At 40.0% G+C, this 22,456-nt stretch overlaps 1 protein-coding gene across 5 annotated transcripts in view; it reads right to left on the reverse strand.

Annotated features, from left to right (window-relative positions):
- LOC108377602 (uncharacterized) overlaps nt 1-22,456 on the reverse strand; it is a 380,884-nt gene that overhangs the window by 201,615 nt on the left and 156,813 nt on the right. The window contains exon 3 of one of the 5 annotated variants that reach the window (XR_001849341.1): nt 9,555-19,227. The exons of 3 other annotated variants lie outside the window; for them this stretch is intronic. The gene's annotated coding sequence lies outside the window, so the exon portion shown is untranslated. Of the gene's footprint in view, nt 1-9,534; nt 19,228-22,456 lie in introns of all 5 variants that reach the window. One more of the 5 variants, XR_001849339.1, reaches the window with a different exon arrangement.

The raw sequence follows: 22,456 nt of genomic DNA on the forward strand, positions 1-22,456 counted from the left end.
TGTCGGACACACAACATTGAAATTTTCTGGATCCAAGTTGATGCAAGTTGATAAAAGCGTTGTAAAATGGAGCCCCGGTTTCGGTAGGACTCAAAGTAGAGCCCGCGCTATAACGCCGGCGACTCAACGAGCGGTCAAGGCGGTTAAAAACCGCTGGGTGCAGAACACCCCCCAGGCAGCCCCTGGAAAGGTCCCCCAAAAACAATCCCGCCGCTCAGAACAGTGTCCCCGTATCGGGATATGGATCCACCGATGTAGTACCTACACCAACACACTCGCGAGCCAAAACAACCGCCGATATGCGTGTATAAACCCTCCTCAAAGTCTAGCCAAAAAGCCAGCAACTCACACAACAGGTTCCCCAGAGCAATTCGCTCGAGAAAGTGGTACCCGGTACACGTAATACGCGGCACACAGCACAACAATCCGCCAAAACAGGCAACCCGGCCCAAAATTACCACCGTAGAAGGCAGAAACCCCGAGCGGCAGTGCAGGAGCCCAAGAATTACCCTTAAAACGGCCACTTGAGCTTAAAAAGACCAACTGATCCCCAACTGGTCCGAAGGTAAGTAGTTTCGGTCTAGTCCCAAACTGGATCCCAACTGGTTCCCGGACTGGTCCCCGACTGCTTACCAACTGGTCCCACGAACTAATTACCAACTGGTCCCAAAGTGCTTACCAACTGATCCTAAAACCTATACCTCAAGTGGTCCACAAGTCACTTCACTTACAAAGCATTCGATTTAGTTGACAATAGTCAAACTACATAACGTAGACCTAAAATTTCTACAGCGAAAGTAGAACTTTGAAATCGATTTTAAGCGGTCGTTATTCATATACCCACATACATACATTCATATATTACTTTTCATATCAATTCAAGTGTATTACATGCGCCCCACGCTTTTCATTTTCAATTTCATAAATTGTTTATAATGACTTTTGCTAAAATTTCAAAATCAAAAGTTATCAAAACAAATTCTATGGGACTGAGAAGTATTATTTTCTACTTTTTAGTCCATTTATAAAAGCGTTGTATATTAAAAAGTTTTTTTTATATTATTTATTTTCTACTTTTTAGTCCTGTCTGAATAAAATTTTGCAATAGATATTAAAATAATTCAACGATATTAATAGAAAGGTGCACACACATGCATTTACATATGTATGTACATACAAACGAGCACCAATTAATTTTATTTAAAGAAATGGCGTGTCGTCTATTTCCGGTGTAGCAAACGTAGTACATAGGGCGACATCTAGATGTCATCTACCTCGCCCTATTCACTATGCTTTTTTATAGGAGCTTTTCAAAGCTTTGCTGTGGTGTCGGACACAACATTGAAAGTTTCTGGATCCACAACATTGAAAGTTTCTGGAACACAACATTGCAAGTTGATAAAAGCGTTGTAAAATAAGGACTAGCCTGTTCTGCAAAGAGAATGAGTGGTGAACTAGGACAAAACGAAGAATCTCCTGGCATCAGCCGAACGGTAAGAGCATAAGCGACTCGGCACCCTAATGACACCGCGGAAAGAGGAGTTAAATTCATGAAGGGTTTCAACAAAGGTCTTACAAAAATGAAGTAGAGTCCTATAGGAAAACATTTCCTACATGTAAAAAACATACTTACTTTAAGTCGCAAACCCTCCAACCTAGTTACTTTGTAACCAAATTTATAATATTGATGGTCAAACATTGACAACTCATAACTGAAAATTTTTCCGAAATTGAGTTATATACATGAAATAATTGCTAATAAAATTTTAAACATTTTAATGTATACATATAACTGATTTTCGGAAGTTATGTGTTGTCAATGTATATAGATCGTTTGTACAGATAATTTACTAAGTTAAAATGTTGTATTAAAAATATATCAAAACTCTAATATATACAAAAACTTTTTAAAGAAAATCTACAAAAACCGATTTTTCGTCCTTGTAAGTACATTTTCAACCTTTACTTGATTTCCGCGCCGACTTTTCGTCATCCAAATTTGATCCCAGGTATTGTTAGGTGGAATTGGGAAAAATATCCCAATCCAAGCATCTAGAACATATTTTTTAAAAATGTCCATATATCATAAAATACGCCTAACGCACATGTATATAAAAAATTCCAAAAACGTATTTCGTCACTAGACACGAATAAAGGCGCGCTAGTGTTTCGACGGCGAAAACAGACGCGTAAAAAAAAGTTTACGGAAAAAGGCGGCTAAGAAAAACTTCGGCGAAGAAAGACGCGTAACTTAGTTGACGGCGCAGAAGTTTTCTTTAAGACTCTTTTTTCGCGGTAAACTTTTGAGTTCGCGCCTTTATTCGTGTCTAGTGACGATTTCTACTTAAATTGCTTTACTTCGACAATTAGTATGCAATTGCATTAGGTGAGGTATTAATTTTCTCGAAAGTAAATGTAATTTTAGATGAAAACCATATAGTTTCATGCATTTACATAGAAATTTTCGCAACTAGCGATGGTCAAAGTTGAAATACTAGAAAAATAGGAGTTTTTTTTAAGTTTACTCGATGAAAACTCTCAACAAGCCAACTCTAATAACATTGTTTTAAAGGCCAATAAATCCCCTTTTCAAAACATGGTTTTTAAAATCGAATGAAAAATAGTTAAGCTCTTAATAGATAAGTGCATCAAGAATGAAAATAATGGTTAAAAAAATAAGGGGTTCAGGAACTATAAGAAACCTTTTTAAGTTGACTCGAAGCTACCTTTAACCGACACTAATAGCGATTTCGTTTCTACAAAAAATTGTGCATTCTCATCGCCCTCTTCTTAGTGTTTGTGCGTAGAGGGCAAAGAGAAGGTTGCATTTTTCGGTAGAAACGCAATCGGCATAAGTTTTGTTTTGAGTATACTATTTCGAGATTTTTTTTTTGTAGCACCGTGCTATCATTCCTTATAAACTCATTCCATCAACGTACGTCATCATGTAAATTTAAGTTTGCCGTAATTTTTTCATGTCTACTTTCCATGTTGCTTCTGCCGTTGGTTAATTTGGAAAGTTGAGATTTTGCAATGCCTCATTTATCCTCTGCTTGGATAAACTTCGTAAAAGTTGACTCCAATAAACTTGCAGGTAATGAAATCTATACTATAATAATACTGTAGAAAAGTCGTGTCTTTACATTGGAACTTTAAAAGAATGATCGATGGTGATGAAGGGAATGTAACAGAATACATTTGAACCATTTTTAGAATTTTTGTACGTCTGTTTGAACTCACTAATCTCCGAAAGTACTGAATCGATATTTATAAGGATTTAAATGATGACTAGACAGTAACCCCGGACATAACATAGGGTATGAAAAATGGGCTCCGATAAATAAATTCGGGACACCTCCCATGGGCGCGGAATTTTTAATCAGCTATAACTTCGAAACCGTAAGTCACATGACTTTGAAATTTGGTGTGAAAACATACGAACATTTGTATCTATGGTAGTTGTAGTTATGTAGTTATGGTCCGATACCAGTACTTAGAAGTATATTTATTTATTTAGTGTTTCAATCCTAACACAACAAGGCAAAACCTTATAATTAATAGTGATAGTCACATCCGATTACAATTGTTAAAATAACGAACATACAATACAAATAAAATGAAACTATGGGCTGAAAGAAAAACAGACCTAAACAGTAATTACAAATTATAGGACAATAAGAATAGAAAATTACAAAAAAAAAAAACAAAAAACTTAAGTTCGGATGAATTAATATTCTGATTTTGTGCTATTATATCTGTGATGTTCGCTTGTGAATATACTCATGTTACTTATAGAATTTAAATTTTTTGGGAGAGAATTCCAAAGTCGTGTCACATGCACCATGAACTGCCTTTCGGACGTCAGTGTTCTGTACCTAGCAGGAAGAAGTTTAGAGTTTCTAGCAGATTTTGTGGCCGTTATTCTACTGTAGAGGTATTCAGGTACTTGCAGGTAGTAGACTTTGTGCAAAAGTAAGAGGGTCCTATACTGGAGGAGCTTATTCAGGGGCACGGAGTAGATAGACTCCGCAAGATGGGAAACGTGGTCTCTTGCCTTGATTCCGAACACGTAACGAGCAGCAGTATTGAACAGTACATTATGCTTATACTCACATGCATAACCACAATTAACAAAAATTTCACAACCATACTAAAACGAGGTAATTATGTATGTTTTAACGATCAGGAGGTGAATGTGGGAGGGTAAAATGTTATGTGGACCAAAGCGCGCGAAGCATTCCATAAACCTTACCCATGACTGTATTTATGTGACTGTCCCAAGTTTGAGTTTCGTTGAAAACGACTCCAAGATGTTTGGCCGTCTGCACATAATTAATACTGACTCCCCCAATTAAAATTTTAGGAAACGTCGAAGTGTCTAGGGACCTCCTAGAGATTAAAATAACTTGGAACTTTTTTGGGTTAAGAGTTAGACCATTGCCCAAGGCCCATTCATTAAAATGGCATAGTGTTTGGTTTATTTTATGAACATAATCTGGTATATCAGTGAGTTTACATGGCCGATAAACCTGCACTTCATCGGCGTGCAAATGGGAGTTCATATTGGTAATAGTTGTTGGTAGGTCGTTTATATATAAGGTAAAAATTTTGGTTGGTTTTTTTATTTTATTCTTTTTATTCACATATCTGCAAATTGAGATCGGAACATTACCCGCAATTGGGGATTGAAAATTGGCTTTCTGACTTAACGGACTTTACTGATATGATGCAACATTCGCAAAACTTGAATTTGCCTCTACAAGGTGAGAATAAAAATGTTTTTGATTTGTCGCAAATTATTTTAAGTTTTGAAACTAAACTACGTCTTTTTATTCATGATTTCAAAAAAAGAATATTTCATCATTTTCCACGCCTAGAAAAGAATATTGCACAATATTTTAAAGCAGATTTTGAAAAAAGACTCGCCGATTTGAAATTATTTAAATATACGTTTGCATACTTCATAAAACCGGCAACAAGTACCAGATTTAAAATATCTGCTGTTGAAAATAGCTGCGTGCCGTGTATTTTCAATTTTTCATACAACGTATAACTGTGAGTCTTTCTACTCTACAATGAAAATCGTAAAGTCAAAACACCGTTCACAATTAGTTGCATTCGCGTACCTGATAATTATTGAAAGTTATAGAAACTATCAGCTATTTGTGTTCGCGTACACAAAAAACTTACAAAGTAGGGGAAATCGAGAGAGCAAAATGACATTTCATTTTGAGCTAGTTTCTGCTGTAAAAATTTTTGCTAAGAGAAATTTGCCAACAAGAAAACAGCTGATCAATAACAGCTGGTTGGAATTTACGCAAGTTCCTAAATTGAATTTGATGGTTTGGAAGTTAAAATAGTAAAATGCGGCTAATTTAACTTGTAAGAAGTAAGTAATTATTCGTTTAGTCAGTGAACTGTGTCAGGATAAGAATGCCAAAGGCATATTTTGAATTTTCTTTAATATCAATCTTACGTAACAAAGTTTTATTTAAAAATAAAATTTTTGTTTTTTTTGTGGCTCTTTGTAGCATGTAGAAGTTACATGTGGCTCTTTTCGGCCTCGGCCTTGCCCACCCCTGAAGTAGTAGAAAGACCAAACAATTTGGAAGTTTTGTGGTTAGGATACTGTGGTTAACTGAATCGAACGCTTTTGAGTGGTCGAGTAGGGTGAGGAATGTTATTTTTCCCTCATCGAGTACATCTACCAAATGCCGAGTACTTTTTGTACTTTGATACGCGTGTACAAGAACTTCATGTGTATTGAATACAAAATTGAAAAAATTGTTCAAGATGTGAACCACTCGACCTTGCTAGGGTTAAAACTAAAGGACATCACGTAAGTGGAGAACAAAAGTCGTATCGAATTAGCGAATGTAGAAGCAGAGCATGATTTGCGGAAGCATCTCTAGAATTCGTTTTGAAACGCTGGGAAACAGAATCATACACAAGTAAACGATGAGCTTTCTCATTACCTATTGTATCCTGTTTCAGCACTTTCGAGTAACCCCATTGCAATATAGGATATTGGCATTTTTCAGCTCTTCATGTACTTGGACGAAGCGTGTACTTTCGAGTATAAGTAGAATCGAGTATTCCCTAGCGATACTTTGAGTATCCCCCCGGCCGGGCTTTCTTACAATTCAATTTCGAATGAAAACAATGCGCGTCCTTTCCATAACCATTTTTCCGAACATTCGCGTCGCTTTGCGAATATTTTGCCAATACCTGTTACTGTAGCTAGCGCTGATTGTTCCTTCAGTGTGATTGCCAGAGTAAAGAACATTTCATCGCTCGTGTTCTAAACAAGAGCGCATTTCGATACGCTACCTTCTCTTTGTATCGAAGCAGCTCTGGCAAAGCAGTTGGATTTTGATGTAGTCATAAAATACTTTGCTTCTCAGAAAGTGAGAAAAGCTCATATATAACAAGTAAAAAAGTATAAGTTCGGGCGGGGCCGAACATACCCAGCGCAATTATTAAATATAGTTTTTTTCCCCTTCCGAAAACTACCACTACATGTTAAGCAGGGGTGGTTTTATCCCTATTTCAAACATCTTCGACTAACTCTTATAATTATATGTGGGCGGTATCGCGCCCATTTTCCAAAATTCCAAAATAATATTACTTCTTTTTAAGGGAATGTTGTTAGTATCAATTTTGTGTAAATTAGTATTTCAAGCATTTTTGAAATTTAATTTTCAGCATTTTGCTTTTATGTGGCAAGCCCAATAATTATTCCGAGTTTGTACAAATATTTTCCAAAATTTTATTATAAACTTGTTTTGTGCTAAAGAATTATTGCAAACATCAATTTTGTATAAATTATCTTCAGTATTTACTGATTTATCGAAGATTTCGTATTTCTCCAAATCACTCGAATTATCGTGTGCACAGACGGACGGACGGTCGGACAGACAGTCTCCGTTTAATCAATTTCTTTTTTCATTCTGATCATTTATGTATACATTTGTCTATATCTATCTCGATTCGTTTAGCCTGTTACAAACAAACGTTATGTTAACAAAGTTATAATACCCTTTTGCACGAGAGCGCTCGGGTATAAAAAGTGCTAATTAATTAAAAAAATTTTTCGATATTTCCGCCAGAAATTATTCCGTCGTTATAGGCTTTTATCACAAATACATTCCGATTTGTTTCTGACTCTATACGTTAAAGAGACCCTACATAGAAAACTCTCAATTGATCACATGTTTTTAAATTAATACAATTTATGTGCAGGGGCGCGTGATATTTCAGTCCGGAGCCCGAGTTTTCTCTCGACGACCATGATCATAAGTTACATGAGATGGATATTTGGAGTGGAGAAATTAGCAAAGTAGGTATTTATAGTAAACTTAAAGGGGGTGAGAGTTTACCAGGGAGCGTGGGACCTCCCATAGGATCATAAACGTGGAACCATTGCGAATACACAGCTAGAAGGAAATCCCTTTGATAAACTAAAGAGGGATGAGAGTTTGCTTGATAGACGGCAAATGTTCAGAGAACCATAACTTTGGAACCATAAGTCACGTGACACATAATCTCACTTTAAAAATTGGAGCGCCTTTTATTCTTCTAAGGTTACCTTGATACACTCAACCTTAATAAGGGAGCTAGATTGGCAGTAAAGAAAATTATGACTAATATAATTGAAGCAAGAATGATTACTGGATGTGGCAAAGGTGACGATGTGTTTCTGTCAAGAGTCCCACTTATTCTTCAGGCTTGCCATTTGAATTTAAAAGGCTTCACTATTATTTAAGGCTTTGCTTTGGCATGTTATAAATAAATCGCAAAGTCAAATATTGCAGGTGACTGGGCTGCACCCCGTCGGGTGCTCTGCTAGTTATTGAATACAAATAAATAAAATATTGCACATTTTAATAAAACTTTATTGATGAAGCATATTTAAGAGCATATTTGTTTATTTACCGAGGATATAATCTCAAAACTATTTAGGGGTTTCCCTTAAACTTGGAAAAGCCTTGAAAACTTGGAAAAACTCAAACTTGAGGGCTAAAGATTTGTTTTAAATTAAAAAATTCGCGGTAAAATGAAAACTGAGTTGTCAAACTATGAAATGACAGCTGATGTTAAGACTGCGATGGTAAGAAATTCGGCAAGACGGATATGGTTTGAAGTCTCCATCTGACATCTCTGTCTTAACACAGATTTTTTAACAAAATCAGTAGAAGGTGGAGACGTTGGGTTACTTCGCATGCTTTTCCGGTAGTGACATACAAATACCCATTCTGACGGCGCTATTATAGAGCGTGATTTTTGTATGACGAGAGAGGACTTTAGTTCTCAGTTGTCTACTCATTCCAAAGTAGAAAGTCTAGTCGCCAGTTAAAGCCCCAGATAATCCATTCAGTGGTTCCGGAGATTAGAGAGTAGCAAACATATAAACAGCAGACAAACACTCTAAAAATGGTTCAAATGTGTATTACATTCCCTGCATCACCTTCGGTAATTCTTTTAAAGAAATTTTCAATGTACAGACTCGAATTCTTCAGTTTTATTATAGCATAGATTGACTTCAAACATAAGTATTGTATTCAGAGGGCGGGTCTTTTCAACCAGAACTTAAAGAAGTTCTATGCAAAGTAATAAAAATGCAGTTAAATAATATTTTGCTATTTATAGCTATGTATTTAAGTATAATTAAAATGCCCCAAAAATTTTTTAAAACCTCACATTTAATTATGGGCTTCTTGTTTCTTCGGCGACTCCCAGTTAAATTATCAGCTTAATATTTTTGGATAACATTTAGACTTTGTCAAAGGAGTTTTTCACAAAGATTCAAAGAGCCGTTGGGCGAGAATTTAACAGCTAAAAACTTTTACGAAGAAATTGCTTGCAAAATTTCACTATATGCCTCTGAAGATAAGAGTTACGTTTTATTATATCTTAATTTGCATCCACATGCATTTATAATGGCACTGACTCGAGTTTGAATTAAGCTCTGTAGAGTTGCATCGTACTAATTTTGAAGCTCTGAGGAAACACCTTAAAATTGTTCTACATCATAGGTCAAAGGAATGGAATATACCTGCGAAAAATCTCATCCTAACGAACGCATTTGTTGTTTACTGTGCATTAATCGTATCACAGACAAAATAACATTTAGTTAGCCATTTTATTTGAAATAGAATATATCTGCGAAAAATCTCATCCTAACGAACGCATTTGTGGTTTACTATGCATTAATCGTATCACAGACAAAATAATATTTAGTTAGTCATTTTATTTGAATAAAAAATCACTCAATATTTACGGGTATATATCGTACACCTAGATCTAAAGTGAGCTAACTCAAAATTCAACGCAATTGTTTAATACAAAAACAGGTGTAACAGGAGTTTTTTTAGTTAGTGTATATAAGCATAATGATGAAGAAAAAATATTTGCATTCATTGGAGATAAGCGCTATGTATTGATTAATGCAAAAAATGGTATAATTTTTTTTTTTTGAGTTGATCGTACTTTAGATCTAAGTGTGCGATATGGTCTTTCCATATACATACATACATGCATATTGCAGTCGTCACCTGTTCTCACTGCGTTGGCCCCGCTGTTGGCGCGGCCTGAGTTAAGACATTAGTTAGCGTCAGTGTTATTCTCATTGTAATCGGTACGATCTGCGTTTGCATGCGGACCAGAGTGGAAGATTCGACGTGATGTTGTTGTTCGTGCACGCGATCAACAACATATGTATAGGTGCGTGCACGTACGTTTGTCACATACTGCACGTTGGTAGCGACTTCGTATTTAATGTATGTTTGGGTTTCGAGTGCTGGCGTTGCTTGAATTTCAGCGTCGCTACTACTAATTACCGATGCTGGAACCGTGGCATAGATTTTGCTCATCGAGCGCATGGCATTTGATAAAACATTTGAAATTGCTGGTAGGGCTTTAGTTGGTGCAATAGACAGTGAAATTGGTGATGACGCTTTGTCATTCATTGTTTGCATTTCACGTTTGTCTGATTTATTTTGGGTCTGTGAGCTCATCCGCGAACGTCCCTGTTTCTTGCGCCGCCGTTTCTTCCGCGTGCGTGATGGTGTCATTTCGCGCACACTTTCTTTGGTTCTTGTTTGCAAGTCGAGGATTATGGGCACCATTTCTGTTGCAGCTTTAGTTTCTATTCCAGTTTCTATTCCAGTTTCTATTCCAGTGAATGCCAGCTGTGGCTTAACTTGCACTGTTGGTTTTGTTGTTGATATGGCGCTTTGATTAGCCATGCCTGTTAGTTCAAATACACGAAGCTTGCGATGTATACGTTTTCTCACCACGCGGCTGCGGCCGTGGCTCTGGACATTGCTTTTTACTGGGGTCGTCGTGTGGCCTATGTCAACTGGCGATGCGGATGCGTTGCCAATACTATCATTATGTTTTTCGATAGCTGTCAAGTTGCTCGGAAATACAGAACTCTGCGCGCTCAAGACTTTTCTATCATTTGCCTTATCCGTTCTATTTTTCAGGTTGTGTTCTGCCCTCGCTACCGGTCGCCGGCGCTGTTGTTTGATGACAATGATCTTTCGCAAAGGCAAAGTTGTAGTAGTAGACGTCGCAGTGAGCGCCTCTTCTGCTTCACTGTCGGGCAGCTCCGCTGTTACGGTTTTCAATCTTTGCCGTCGGACGAGCACCTTATTATACCTACGCCGTACGGCGCGGCTTGAAATCATTGTTGTTTCATTCGCAGTTGCGGATTTGCTTTCATAGTCAATATTTGCTGCTGTTGTGGAATTTTCGCTAGTTAATTTCGCACGTTTCCCAGTGGCCATCGAATGCGTGGTACTCCTTCTCCTCCTATTCTGTAACATATTACATTGATTAATAGTATGATTTAATTTGTTTATGGCATATGTGTGGTTCGATTTTTTAGCAGACACAATGTCTTTACATCTAATTGATTTCGTTATTTGGTTTTTATGTATTTGAGTTGACTTTCCTTTGAAATTGAAATCATGTGTGTATATTATGTTATTCCCCAAGTATTTACGAAAGATCGCGTCATTGCTACTGGCTCTGCCGTTTCCTCTGTTGATGTCGTACACCTTCATGCGTTTGCTGCTAATGTGTGAACTGCTGCTCTTACTGCTGTTCCTTTCATAAATACCTATATCCAAACTACTTTTAGCTGAGTTTGGGCTTTTTGAATCGAAATTAATGACCTTGAACTGGCATGGGGATGATAACACAGTAAGGTCAGCTAAACTAAAAAATTATAGTATTTTCTGCTTTCATCCGGTTTGTCCGTCGAATTGTCGAGCAACGGCTGTCGTCTTACCAAACGACTTTCGACATGTTGAAGTGCCTCTCTCTGCAGTGCACTGGTGGCTAGCAGTTTACGCGCTGTTTGACCGTCATGTAATTGCGTGCTTTTAGCGAGCCAAGTACCCACGTCGCCGACAATACTCTCTAATGATTGCGTTTGGTCAAGCAGGTGATTTTCGCCGCTCTCGAGCATATTCAAGTCGATTTGAGGCACCGCGTTTGCTTCTTTCAGCTCTTCTGGTAATATGTATTCCGCCACAATCTCACTACCATCCGTCAAGTAAAAATCATTAACGGAATCAATTCTGGCAGATTGTTTCACGACGCCAGGCGCTTGGCGCTTATGCAGAGTTGACTCGTATCCCAAGGGCACTGTGCTCAAAATAGTACTGAATTCACCTGGACGTCGCCCTGAGACATACAGGGTAATGACGCTAGAGCCATCCGGCGCTTCCTCCGGTACTGACTGGTGTTTCCGCTTGTGTGACTTACCCGATTTGCGTGACTTCTTTCGGACCACTTTGTTCGACTGATTCTCTTCGACGACGGGTATGTCGTTATCATTATCGTTAGACGATCGTATATTGTTTGTGTCCAGATCCTGTAGGTTGTCTGTCAGCAGCAGCTGCGGGGCCGCCGAATGTAGTATCGGTTGCTGTGTCTCGATTTGCGGCTGCAGTTGCTGCTGTAACAGCAGTTGTTGCAACAGCAAGCTGTTGACCTGCGGTACCTGTGCTACGAGGGGTTGTGGCGTCGGTGTGGTCACAATGGTGTCGGTGACAAATTCTGTGGCTGTTATTGTTTGTGCGGTTGTATCGTAGACGGTGGTAAGTATCTTTTTACCCTGGAATGTCACCGGCAGTATGGTGGACATGCCCTCGAAAACTGTGGTCACGTAGGTGGAAGTATGTGTGCGGTATTCAGTAACGGGCGTTGCTGGGGTGCCCGGTGCACCCACCGCCAATTGATTCGCTGCTGGTGTCACTGCCGCACCAAATGCGCCAAGCAAGGGGTTCGCCGCCGGGAGACCAATATTGCCGAGCAGCAGTTGTGATAGTAAGATGTTGGCCAAGGGTGCATTCGCAGATATTTGAGGCTGTGATGTGGAAACGACATTTTCCACTGAATAAACCGTCGATGGTATGACATGCGAAAACGATGTTTTGCGTCCACGTATTGTTGTTGGTGTGAAGATGACAGTAGTTGTCGGTGACTCGTGCAGAACAAACTGTGTAATCTCAGTAGCACCACCGAAATTTATGCTGGAGTCTTCGCGGGTCAACGCCAACATAGTCTGGCCGTTGCCGCCGACAAAACTGGTGTATTGCTGCGGACCCAACACTTCGGTGCTCGTCTTTGCCGTGACAACATTTTTGTATTCTGTTAACTTGCCATTGACGACTGGGATCGTGACTTCAGCTGGTATGACGTGCGTGACGGTGATTGTGCCGTCATATGGTATCTCAACCGTATCGGCATTGTAGTCATTTCGGCTGCGTCCACGCACTGTTGTGCGCGTACGACTTAAGTTGTTGCGTCCCCTCGCCGATGGACTGCGGGAGGATGTGTCCTGTGACAAATTGTTGTTGTAAGATTTTAAACGCCGACTGTTTCCAGCCGATGGCGGTGGTGTACGTCGGGAAGAAGCCGCAGTTTGTGGTCGACGGAAATTATTAGTGCCAGGGCGCGTCAGAACTTTCTGCGTTGTGGTGGTGTCTTTTTCTCGCAATGTGAACTGTGCGCGCCCATTTGTGGGTCGCGTGGGTCTTATAGTACGATGGCTTGATGTGCTTGCTGTTGTGGTTGTGGCTGCTTGCGTACTGTGGTGTCCCGTGAAGCGTGAAGCAAAACGGCCGTTGGTCCGTGGACGCGTTGCTGTTGTGGTGGGTGGTGGGGAGGTTTCTGGTTCGACGTCCTCAGTGAAATTGCGTTCCTCGGCAGTGGATGTAAGCTTCGGGCGACGGAATCTGTTACGAAAATTACTGCGCCTTTGCAAAGAGGTAGTGGTTTCACGGCGTACACGTAACGAGCGCTCAGATTTTGTAAAAGGCTTTGAGTTTTTGTAGATTTTTTGAGATTTTAAAGCCACTGACTTAGTCGACGATTTAGATTGTTTGGTACTAGAGCGACGACGCCGATTGTTCTCACCATAGGCATCATCTTCGTTATCTTCTTCGTCTTCATCGTCGTACTCCGAATCATCATCTCCATCTACGTTTCCTTCAGTGATTTCATCTTTTTTACTTTCTTTGGCTTCGTTGGCATCTTGATTTGTTTGCTTTTGGAGCAGTCCCCGTGGCGGAAAGAGACTGTTTTGTGGGCGTGGTTTGCCTGGTATATTTCCGATTTGTGGTCGTTGAAAGCTGCGTGGCCGCGGTTGGGGTGTTGTCGTTGTAGTGGTGGGCGTAGTAGTTTCCGATCTAGCACGAGCTGTCAAAGGATTGCGCCGAGGCGAGATTGCGCCACCGCTAGAACTGCTGGTACGCTGATTGGCCGGCGTAAAACCAGCTGGGCGATTTATTGGTCTGCGAAAACGCAACAATGGGTTTTGACTTCGGCGTGTGACATCTGCAGAGGTCTCTTCATTTTCGCCTTCATCTGGCTGCAGTGTAGTCGACTCTTCTTCGCCGCTTGTATCTGGCGATGAAGTAGTTATGCCTTCCGCTGGGGTATTTTGTTGGCCAAGCAACCCCAAACCTGTTGGCTTAATGCGTCCGCGTGAACTTCCAGCATAGGGAGTTGAGAAACCTGGTCGGAAGCTACCAGGAGATGAAGGCCGTATCAAAACACCTGCGCGACGTGTAGAGGACTGCAGCGTTGGACGAGTGGAAGGCGAAAGTCTATTTCTACCACCTCCAAACCCACTAGTGGACGCTAATGCGGGGGAATTCAGCCCAGCACCATTGCCAGCTACCTGTGAGGGCTTGATAGGTCTGCCGAAGGATCGACGAGACGACGAACCAGTGGCAGCAATAAAAGTGCCTGATGATACAGGGCTGCTATAAATTCCGCCTTTTCTCGTGCTAAAACGACCGCTGGATTTTATCGCAGGTGTAGCAGTTATAGTTGGTGTGAAATCAAGGCGTGTTATAATTGTAGCGCTACTTGGTGCACCGTTCTTCTTCTTAGGTGCAAACTGCGGTCGATTTCGCGAAGCAAATGGCCGTATTACTGGCGTAAAAGTACGTTTCTTCGATTGGAAGGGCAAACGGGCTTTGTTATCGTCACCATCCTCGTCCTCATCATCTTCTTTAGCGTCCTCACCATCTGTGGGCAAATCAGTGGCGCTCTCTTCCGAGCCAGTGTCCGCAATACTTGTGCGGACCGCTGGTATATCCAGAGTTGCTATTTTTGTGGCTTCTATCTCTGGAGATGACCTCATTGTAAGAGTTGGTCCAATAGACACACCAGTGGCGATATTATTGCCATTCAATTTCTTTGTTTCAAAAATAAAACTAGACGTGCTCTCAATAATTTGAGCATAACGGTTCTCTATAAATGTGCCTATAACTTTGGACTGATATAGGGTGGTTGTGCGGTTGCCGATGCGTGTGCCCTCTATCAGTCGTACCAACCCCGTTTTATACTGGCGCGCAGTGCTGCCATCCACATTCACCGTTACTCCGTTAGTGCTCGGCAGCAGCGCTTTCTTGACTTCGTCAATATACAAACTCGATGTGCTGCTAATGAACTCGGACGGCGAGCCATCGGCAGCGATTGTGGATAATATCTCCGTGGTGAAGTGAAGTGTACTAATACCGTCCGAGTCAATAATCTTTTTGTAATCGTAAAGCAGCAAAGGAGTATCTTTTAAAAGCGCAGGTGTAATGCCGTCATTAGCACCCTCTCCCTCATTTGGCGCGCTATTATCGCTGGTGGCAGTACCAACCCCCTCAACTGCTGGGGTTGCAGCCGAAATAATTATAGAAGGCGTCACCAAATTTGTTATTGTTTCGAACCGAGAATCTGTTATCGCTCTGTCCCCATCGTATGAAGTGGTATAATACGTGTAAGTTGTGTAGTAGGTCGTGGGCTCAAACACTCTGGTTTTGTTTACTTCGACCACATGCAGCTCATTTGTTGGCACACTAATCGACGGAGTAGGCGTGTCGCTGGCAATTTGTACCACCTCATCGTTCGCTGAATTTACGGCTTCAGCTCTTGAATTTGTGTCTTGCAGCAAGATGCTGGGCGCAATCGAAGCGCCCATAGGTGTAAGAGTGGTCGGTGTGACAATGTTGGAGATTGTCTCCTCCCGGCTGAGCGTCGTGATTTCGCCATTCTTTGCGAGCTTGGTCCAGTATGTAAATGTGGTGAAATATGTAATGGGCAGCATAGCTTCCTCAACACTTTCGGTTTTACTTGCCTGCAATGTCTCGGTGACTAGATTAGTAATCGTCTCCAAGCGGCTTATGACATTTGTCGCATCGTTGTTGTACATTGTCGTGTAGTAGGTGAAAGTGGTGAAGCTTGTCTGCAGCAGTAAAGTGGCTGACGGTCTTATTTCATCGGTATTACTTTCCGAGCTTATTTGGTCGTCTACGAAGGAGCCTTGTTTTTGATTGATGATGTGATGGTCACCGTTCGAGCTGCTCGAACGCACGTCAGTCACCAGCATGACGGATGTATAGTTACTAAGATCTGGCTCTGGATGGCTTTTGTATGCGGAGGTGGCATGCCCGCGTATCATGGTGCTGTAGCTCAATAGTTGATGGTCGTTGGCAGTGCCTTCGCTGGTTTCATTGACTTTATTTAAATTGCTTCCTTCCCCAATCTCCTTCGCAATACTAACTTCCGGTGCGTGTGCCGACTTACTCCATTCGAGCACGGCTGTGGCCGCTATGGAGTCTGTAACGAAGTTTGTGTAAACCTCCGTTCTAGACATGAGCTCCGTCTCACCGTCTACAAATATGGTCGTGTAATACGTGTAGGTGGTAAAGTATGTCTTGAGTAGTTTATTGTCATCCAAAAACGTGGTCGCTTGCTCAGATTTTTCGTTGATCGTATTGTAGTCATTGGCGCTGCTTTCCCTGGTATGCTCTCCTTCCCGCAAAATACTCTCCAACTCAGTGGGCAGTATAAATTTCGAAGTGCCTGCAGAGTCTTCCTGCTGTGGCTGCATTTTGGCTCCATCTTCTGCCCGCAAGGTGCCTGCCGTTGTCTGCCGGTTTATGGCGGTTGGCTCTATTTCTTTGGCTCCCAAATCCAAAGTCGATGTCACAACGTTGGTGAGCACTTCCGTGTGGCTTGAGATACTGGTTTTGCTGTCGTCATTAAAGAAGGTGGTCAAGTATGTGTACGTCGTGTAGAGCGTCTTATAAATTAGCTCAATCTCTTCTCCTGACTCCTCTTCAGTCGAATAGACTGCGTCTTCTAATTCAGTGTCGACGTCCATATCGGCATCGTTATTTGCATCCTCCTCATTTTCTATTTCGCTTTGAGCAGCGCTTGATGTTGTTTCGCTCTCATTAGGTGCATCGCTGGTAGTTTCGATTACTGTGCTTGCTTTAGGCGCGGAAACCGCATTCGTGGCGTTCACGGAATTTTCGGTAACTTCCGCTGCATTAGCATCCTGTGCCTGTGGCTTCTGCACTTGCGTTCGTTTCTCCTCCTCCTCCTCTATAGTAAAACTGTCAGTTGGGCCCCTGGTTGCTGTTACTACTATTGTTGCCTCAGGTTTTATGCAATAATACTTGGTTGTTTCAAAAATGTCAAAGGTTGGCGGCAGTGGCGTCCCGGGTTTGGCCATTTCGCCGTCATCGCCCTTCTCATACAGAGCGCTTGATTTGGTTACTGTTTGGGCAATTTGTGTAAGAAAAACTTGGGAAGTTCTTGTGCAATCATCTATAACCGCCACATCGTCGTCGGTGTTGATCTCCAATACGCTGACTTTGGACGTTGGCTTTACTTGAACGGCTGGCACATTTTTGTCTGCAGGTTGCGCTTCTGCTTCCTGCGCTGATGCAGTATCCCGTTCTGCTTCTCCCTCCATGCTTTGTTTAGTATTATTCGGGAAAGTAATAATTTTTGGTGGTTCGATGGTGATTGTTTCATCCACGTCTTCGTACTCCTCTTTGGTTGTATCACTGCTGGTTGTTGTTGTTTCGTAACCAATTTGCGACGTATCTTGCTCCGAAACATCCGTGGTTTCCATTATGGTGGCACCGGAGTCTAATTTTGCACTTTCGGCGGTAGTTGTGGGCTCCACGAAGTTGGCAAAAGGGTCGTCCTCGAAGAATATTGTGGTTGCACCACCTAACATCTTCCCGGAAGAACTGGTACTGGGCTGAGCAATATCCACCGCTGCATTAGGCGTGGCAGCTTCAGTGCTGCGCGGCTCACTGCTTTGCAAAGTGGCTTCCATCATATAGATAGCTTTGCTTTCATCAACTAGCTGCTCAGTAATAATTTTTACATCTAAATGTGCAGCTGCTGCTGTAGTGGCCGATTTGCGTGATGCCTCTGCGCGTGACAGTGAGGCGTATATTTCCAAAACTTCTTGATCAGATGGACGCGAGTATGTCGCAAGCGTCTGCATGTTGGTAGTGAGGTGGCTTTCGCCAATGTTCAATTTACTATCCGCTTCAGTTCCGCCAAACTGAATGCTACTGGGTGCGTTACTTTTCACCATATCTGCAACCGATGCTGTCGCTTTCTCTTCCGCACTGTATGCCACTTCATGTGACGTAATTTCTTCTGGTATTTGTGATGGCATCAAGGCAGCTCCGGCCTCAAGGTTGATGCTATTTTCAGTAAACTTATTCGGATCAGCTATATGCATTGTTGATAGCAACTGTGTGTTGACAGCTAGCGTTGGTGCTATAGCCACTGTTATAGCGACTGTAGACACCTGAGGCTTGTTAATGTCACCAATGGCGTCCAAAGTCGCCTCGCCTTTTATCGACGTCACATGGCCCAAGTTCAGGTTCTCAGTGGAGGTGCTGGGCGAGAAGACAATCACACTGTCGCCAACAATAGTCGTAAAGTCCGCGAATCCATAATAAGTGGTGGTCGACAGCTGCCGATTTAAAAAGGCTTCTGCCGGTGCGGCTTTGAAAGCCCTACTAATGCCACCGTTAGCACCCATCAGCTGTTGGTAATAGAGCTTTGGCGAGCGATTGAGTATCAACTCATTGTTGCCAAATTTTTTGTATATATGCGAGGATTCGCCAGTACCACCACTTACCGGATGCTGGGGCAAATGTACCTGATTTAAGTTCATTTCTGTTGAGAAACCACTCGGCGAGAAGTGATTGCGCACTGTGTACGTGGGCAAGTCGGCGATAGGGAGAACCTTGTTCGCTTCCAATTCGCGCGCATTCTCCTCCAGCTGTCCTGTTCGGCTCGCTTTGTGCAAGGGAACATCGGCATGCCAATTTCGCGTACCGTTGCGACCACTGCTACTACTACTATTACTGCTGCTACTACTAAAGTTTGTAGTGATGTGGGTGGAAGGAAATGTCGGATAAGCAGTGGAGATTGAATTTTGCTGTTTTTTTCTCCCTTCGCTTAAACCAACGAAATCCGTGTTGCCAACAAAAGCACTGCCATCGATTAGCAAACGATCATCGATGTCTTGCCAATCCGGCTGATCGGCGTTAAACAGATCATTGTGGCTCTCCAACAGTGATTTCGTTTGCAACTCCAAATTATCGCCCACCCAGCTGGTAATGGCTGTGGGTAACACGGCAGTTTGATGTGGCTGCTGCTGGCCATTGTCGTAAAGCACGCGTGAACTCTTCTTAAGGTACTGCGCATACAAACGCCCATTGTCCAGTATGGTGCCCACCACTTGCGTGGCGTACTCGGTGGTTACGCCCTCCTGTATGAAGGTGCGCGCAGTTGAAGTCAGTAAGCCAACTTCAGGGCGCACGCTAGCATAGTGGCCCAAATAGTCGCTGCGTCCATTGTTCTCGTTATTGACCAACAGCACTGTCGTAAGGTCTACACATACACCGAAAAAATTCCAAAAATTCGTCGAACAGTCGAAGCAGTAAATCGCAGTGAAATCGTCCAGTGAAACCATAGCCGTCCGGTATAAGAGCGGTATGGTATTTAAGGCAGTCCGGTAAAAGCGGTTAAATTCAAATTATAAAATATTTATAAAAATACATTTATAATATTTTGATATTAATAAATATTATTATTTTTTATTTAACATACATACAAAATTTGTAACAGCGATATTCAGATTCGTAACACACGTAGCAGCAACAAACGGTTGTTGTTGATGTAGTAGTTATTGTAGGTAATATCAAAATGGAAGTGGTACATATATAGATTTATAGGAGGTAGTGATAGATTGGTGCAAGTAAGTGACGTAACCAATGCCAAACAAATCCATTAAAAGAGTAAAGAAAAAGAAAGAGAAAAAATAAAAATACAAAAGTGGTATTAAGTTGAAATTGAGAATATGTTTCATACGTAGTACACATGTATGCATGCATATAGATTTTAATTTTTTGTTGATGTATGTACATATATGCATAATGCATAGTATAGATATTTACAAAAACTATTTTTAAGCTTAATATATGTACAATATACAATTGAGGAATTAGAAACAATAAGGGCACTTATGTTAAAACTGCTTTTTGAGATACATAAATATTAGCGTTTAAGGTTTTTGATGTGTGATAACTTTTGCGCTGTTGCAGTAAATAAAAGAAGGTTTTGATAGCCATTAATACTTCTATATTCTCATTCCAACTTGCATACTAACAAAATATGTCTTCCATATTATTGCTCAAAAAATGCGAAAAAGGGAAGAGGCAGATGTGTCCTTTTTTCATAAAACAAAGAAATTAAAAAAATTTTAATCTTGTTTCAATAGAATGGTGATGACATACATACATATATAAACACACTTGCTTACATTAATTACAATTTCGAAAAATGTATTACATATAAAACGGTATAAAATCCAACAACAACAACAACGCTATTTGCAAAGTAAGGAGAGAGAAGCAACTCAAGGCAAAAACAAAAACAGTATTTTTGTAAGTGCGCTGACTAAACAAATTTCCGCTATTTTCATATGTTACTTCTTTCTATTGATCCATTTTACGTAAAAAGGGCACATCTCTCTTTGAGCCATTATTGCATCTTCTTCCTCAATTGTAATTTATAAATATTTACACTAGTTTTAATAAATTGTCAGTTTAATTTCTTATAAACTTTACATAAGCATACATCGAAAATTTGTTTTAGAGAATCTATGTGAAATAATTGCAGAAACGATTAACTTATTTGCTGAGCATCCGAGGCGTCTGCTTTTTAAATAATTTTTGTAAAACCAATCGGCAAGTACATATCGTTCCCCGCATGCCAGAAACATGAATGTGTAAAGATTAAAATTTTGGGAAATCAATATGTACACTAATAAATAGTCTTATAAAAATACTTAGAGTTTGAAGGTTAAGAAACGTACGAGAAAAGCAGCATAAAAAATATAAAAAAAATTAAAATTAATAAATAAATAAAAATGTTAATAGTATGCAGCTAAAAGACAGCATAATCTTTACTGCCTTCCCGAAAATAATATTTTTTTCGCTGATCGCAAGATTTAAAAAAAATAAAAAACTTAATATTTCCTGATAGTAGGAAAGTCTATCTCGTGATCGAACATATCTTGTTCAATGTGGCAACTCTCTTGTACGAAGTGCAAGTGACATTATGCTGAAAGTCTTTTAAAATTTAAATAGAACTAGAACAGTGGAAAGCCGGAAAAATTGTTGAAGGCGAATGAGACTGTATTTTATTTTTAAAAACTATAAAGGGAAGAAAAATCTTTAATTGTTATAAAAGCCAAAGAGAAAAACTGGCGCTCCTCCCAAAAGCGAAAAAGTAAACAAACAGTTGCCCGTAACAAAAACAGAAGCCAACAACAACAACAACAAGTTTCAATCAGCTAAAAAATCGCGCTAATTTTTGATAATTGTTTCTTGTTTGGATACTTCTTTTGCGGTTTTTTTGTTATATAACAAGTGTAATTTACAAAAAATGGCGTTGATTTTTTGAAACTTTGTTGTTGCGGTCTCCGGCATTTTGTTTCATAAGAAATTCATGCTTATATGGAAAAAAAAATTCTCATAAATCAACGTGATTTTTTAGCCGTTTGAAACTTGCATTAGGCTAAAATTGCATACCCAAAAATGTTCTAAAGAATCAGATCAAAAAAACTAAAATGTGTGGAATATTCCTAAATTTTGTATACAGTTTGTAACTGTGGATTATGTGGTTAAAGCTTGAACAGTATTTTTATAGAAAATCATTACGAATATTTAAAAAAATCAACACATCAGTTTTTCTCTCTGAGGTCAGTACTTTTTAAAAGGACTTTGGAATTAAAAAATGTGATTACTTATAAAAATTATTTAAAAATTTCGTGCAATGTAGTATAAAGATAAGGGTATCAAGTATAAGAAAAAATTCTGTAGAATTCTAACAGAATAAATTTTTTTGGTGCATCAGGACGAATGGGTATAGAAAATGTCCTTTAAAAACTTTGTCCCTAAAAATCCAAAATTTCCAATATTTATTTTTGGAAAAATTATTGATTGGGGACTAATATATGTACATACGACCACATCATCGAATTTCGTCCTGCAAACTTTATTAACTTGAAAAGATAAAGTTTATTAAAAGCGCATTTTCAATACCTATTCGTCCTTGTAAACCAAAAAACTTTATTGTTTTTAACTTCAACGGAATTTTCTCTTTCATTTGGTGCCCATATTGTTATTCTACATTGCACTGATTTTTTTAAATAATTTTTTGAATTAATCATATCTTTAAAATTTCGAAGTCTTTTGAAAAAAAATCCTGACTATGAATCATTGTTAACAAGTTCGAGGCTCAGCAATTAAATAAAACACAAAAACTTCGTTCTATTGATATTTTTAATTGTATTTTGTATTTCGACCAATCTGAGGTCATCTTCAGGACTGTAAATATACATACAAACACGATAACTTATTATTAACTTTAAATTATTACAAACATACATTAAACACAACTTACACTCTTGATTGTGCCTGGTGGACTGATTAGGCGTTCAGAAATAAAAGTTAAATAAGTGAGATTTTAGGCAATTGAATATAAACATAAGAAGTAAACAATTAAAAATACCGTTATTGTAAACAAAATACATACAAACAACAATACACGGAAT

The sequence above is a fragment of the Rhagoletis zephyria genome, unplaced genomic scaffold, assembly GCF_001687245.7.
Source record: "Rhagoletis zephyria isolate East Lansing unplaced genomic scaffold, Rhagoletis_zephyria_1.1 Rzeph_scaffold_00108, whole genome shotgun sequence".
Classification (NCBI taxonomy): Eukaryota; Metazoa; Arthropoda; class Insecta; order Diptera; family Tephritidae; genus Rhagoletis; species Rhagoletis zephyria.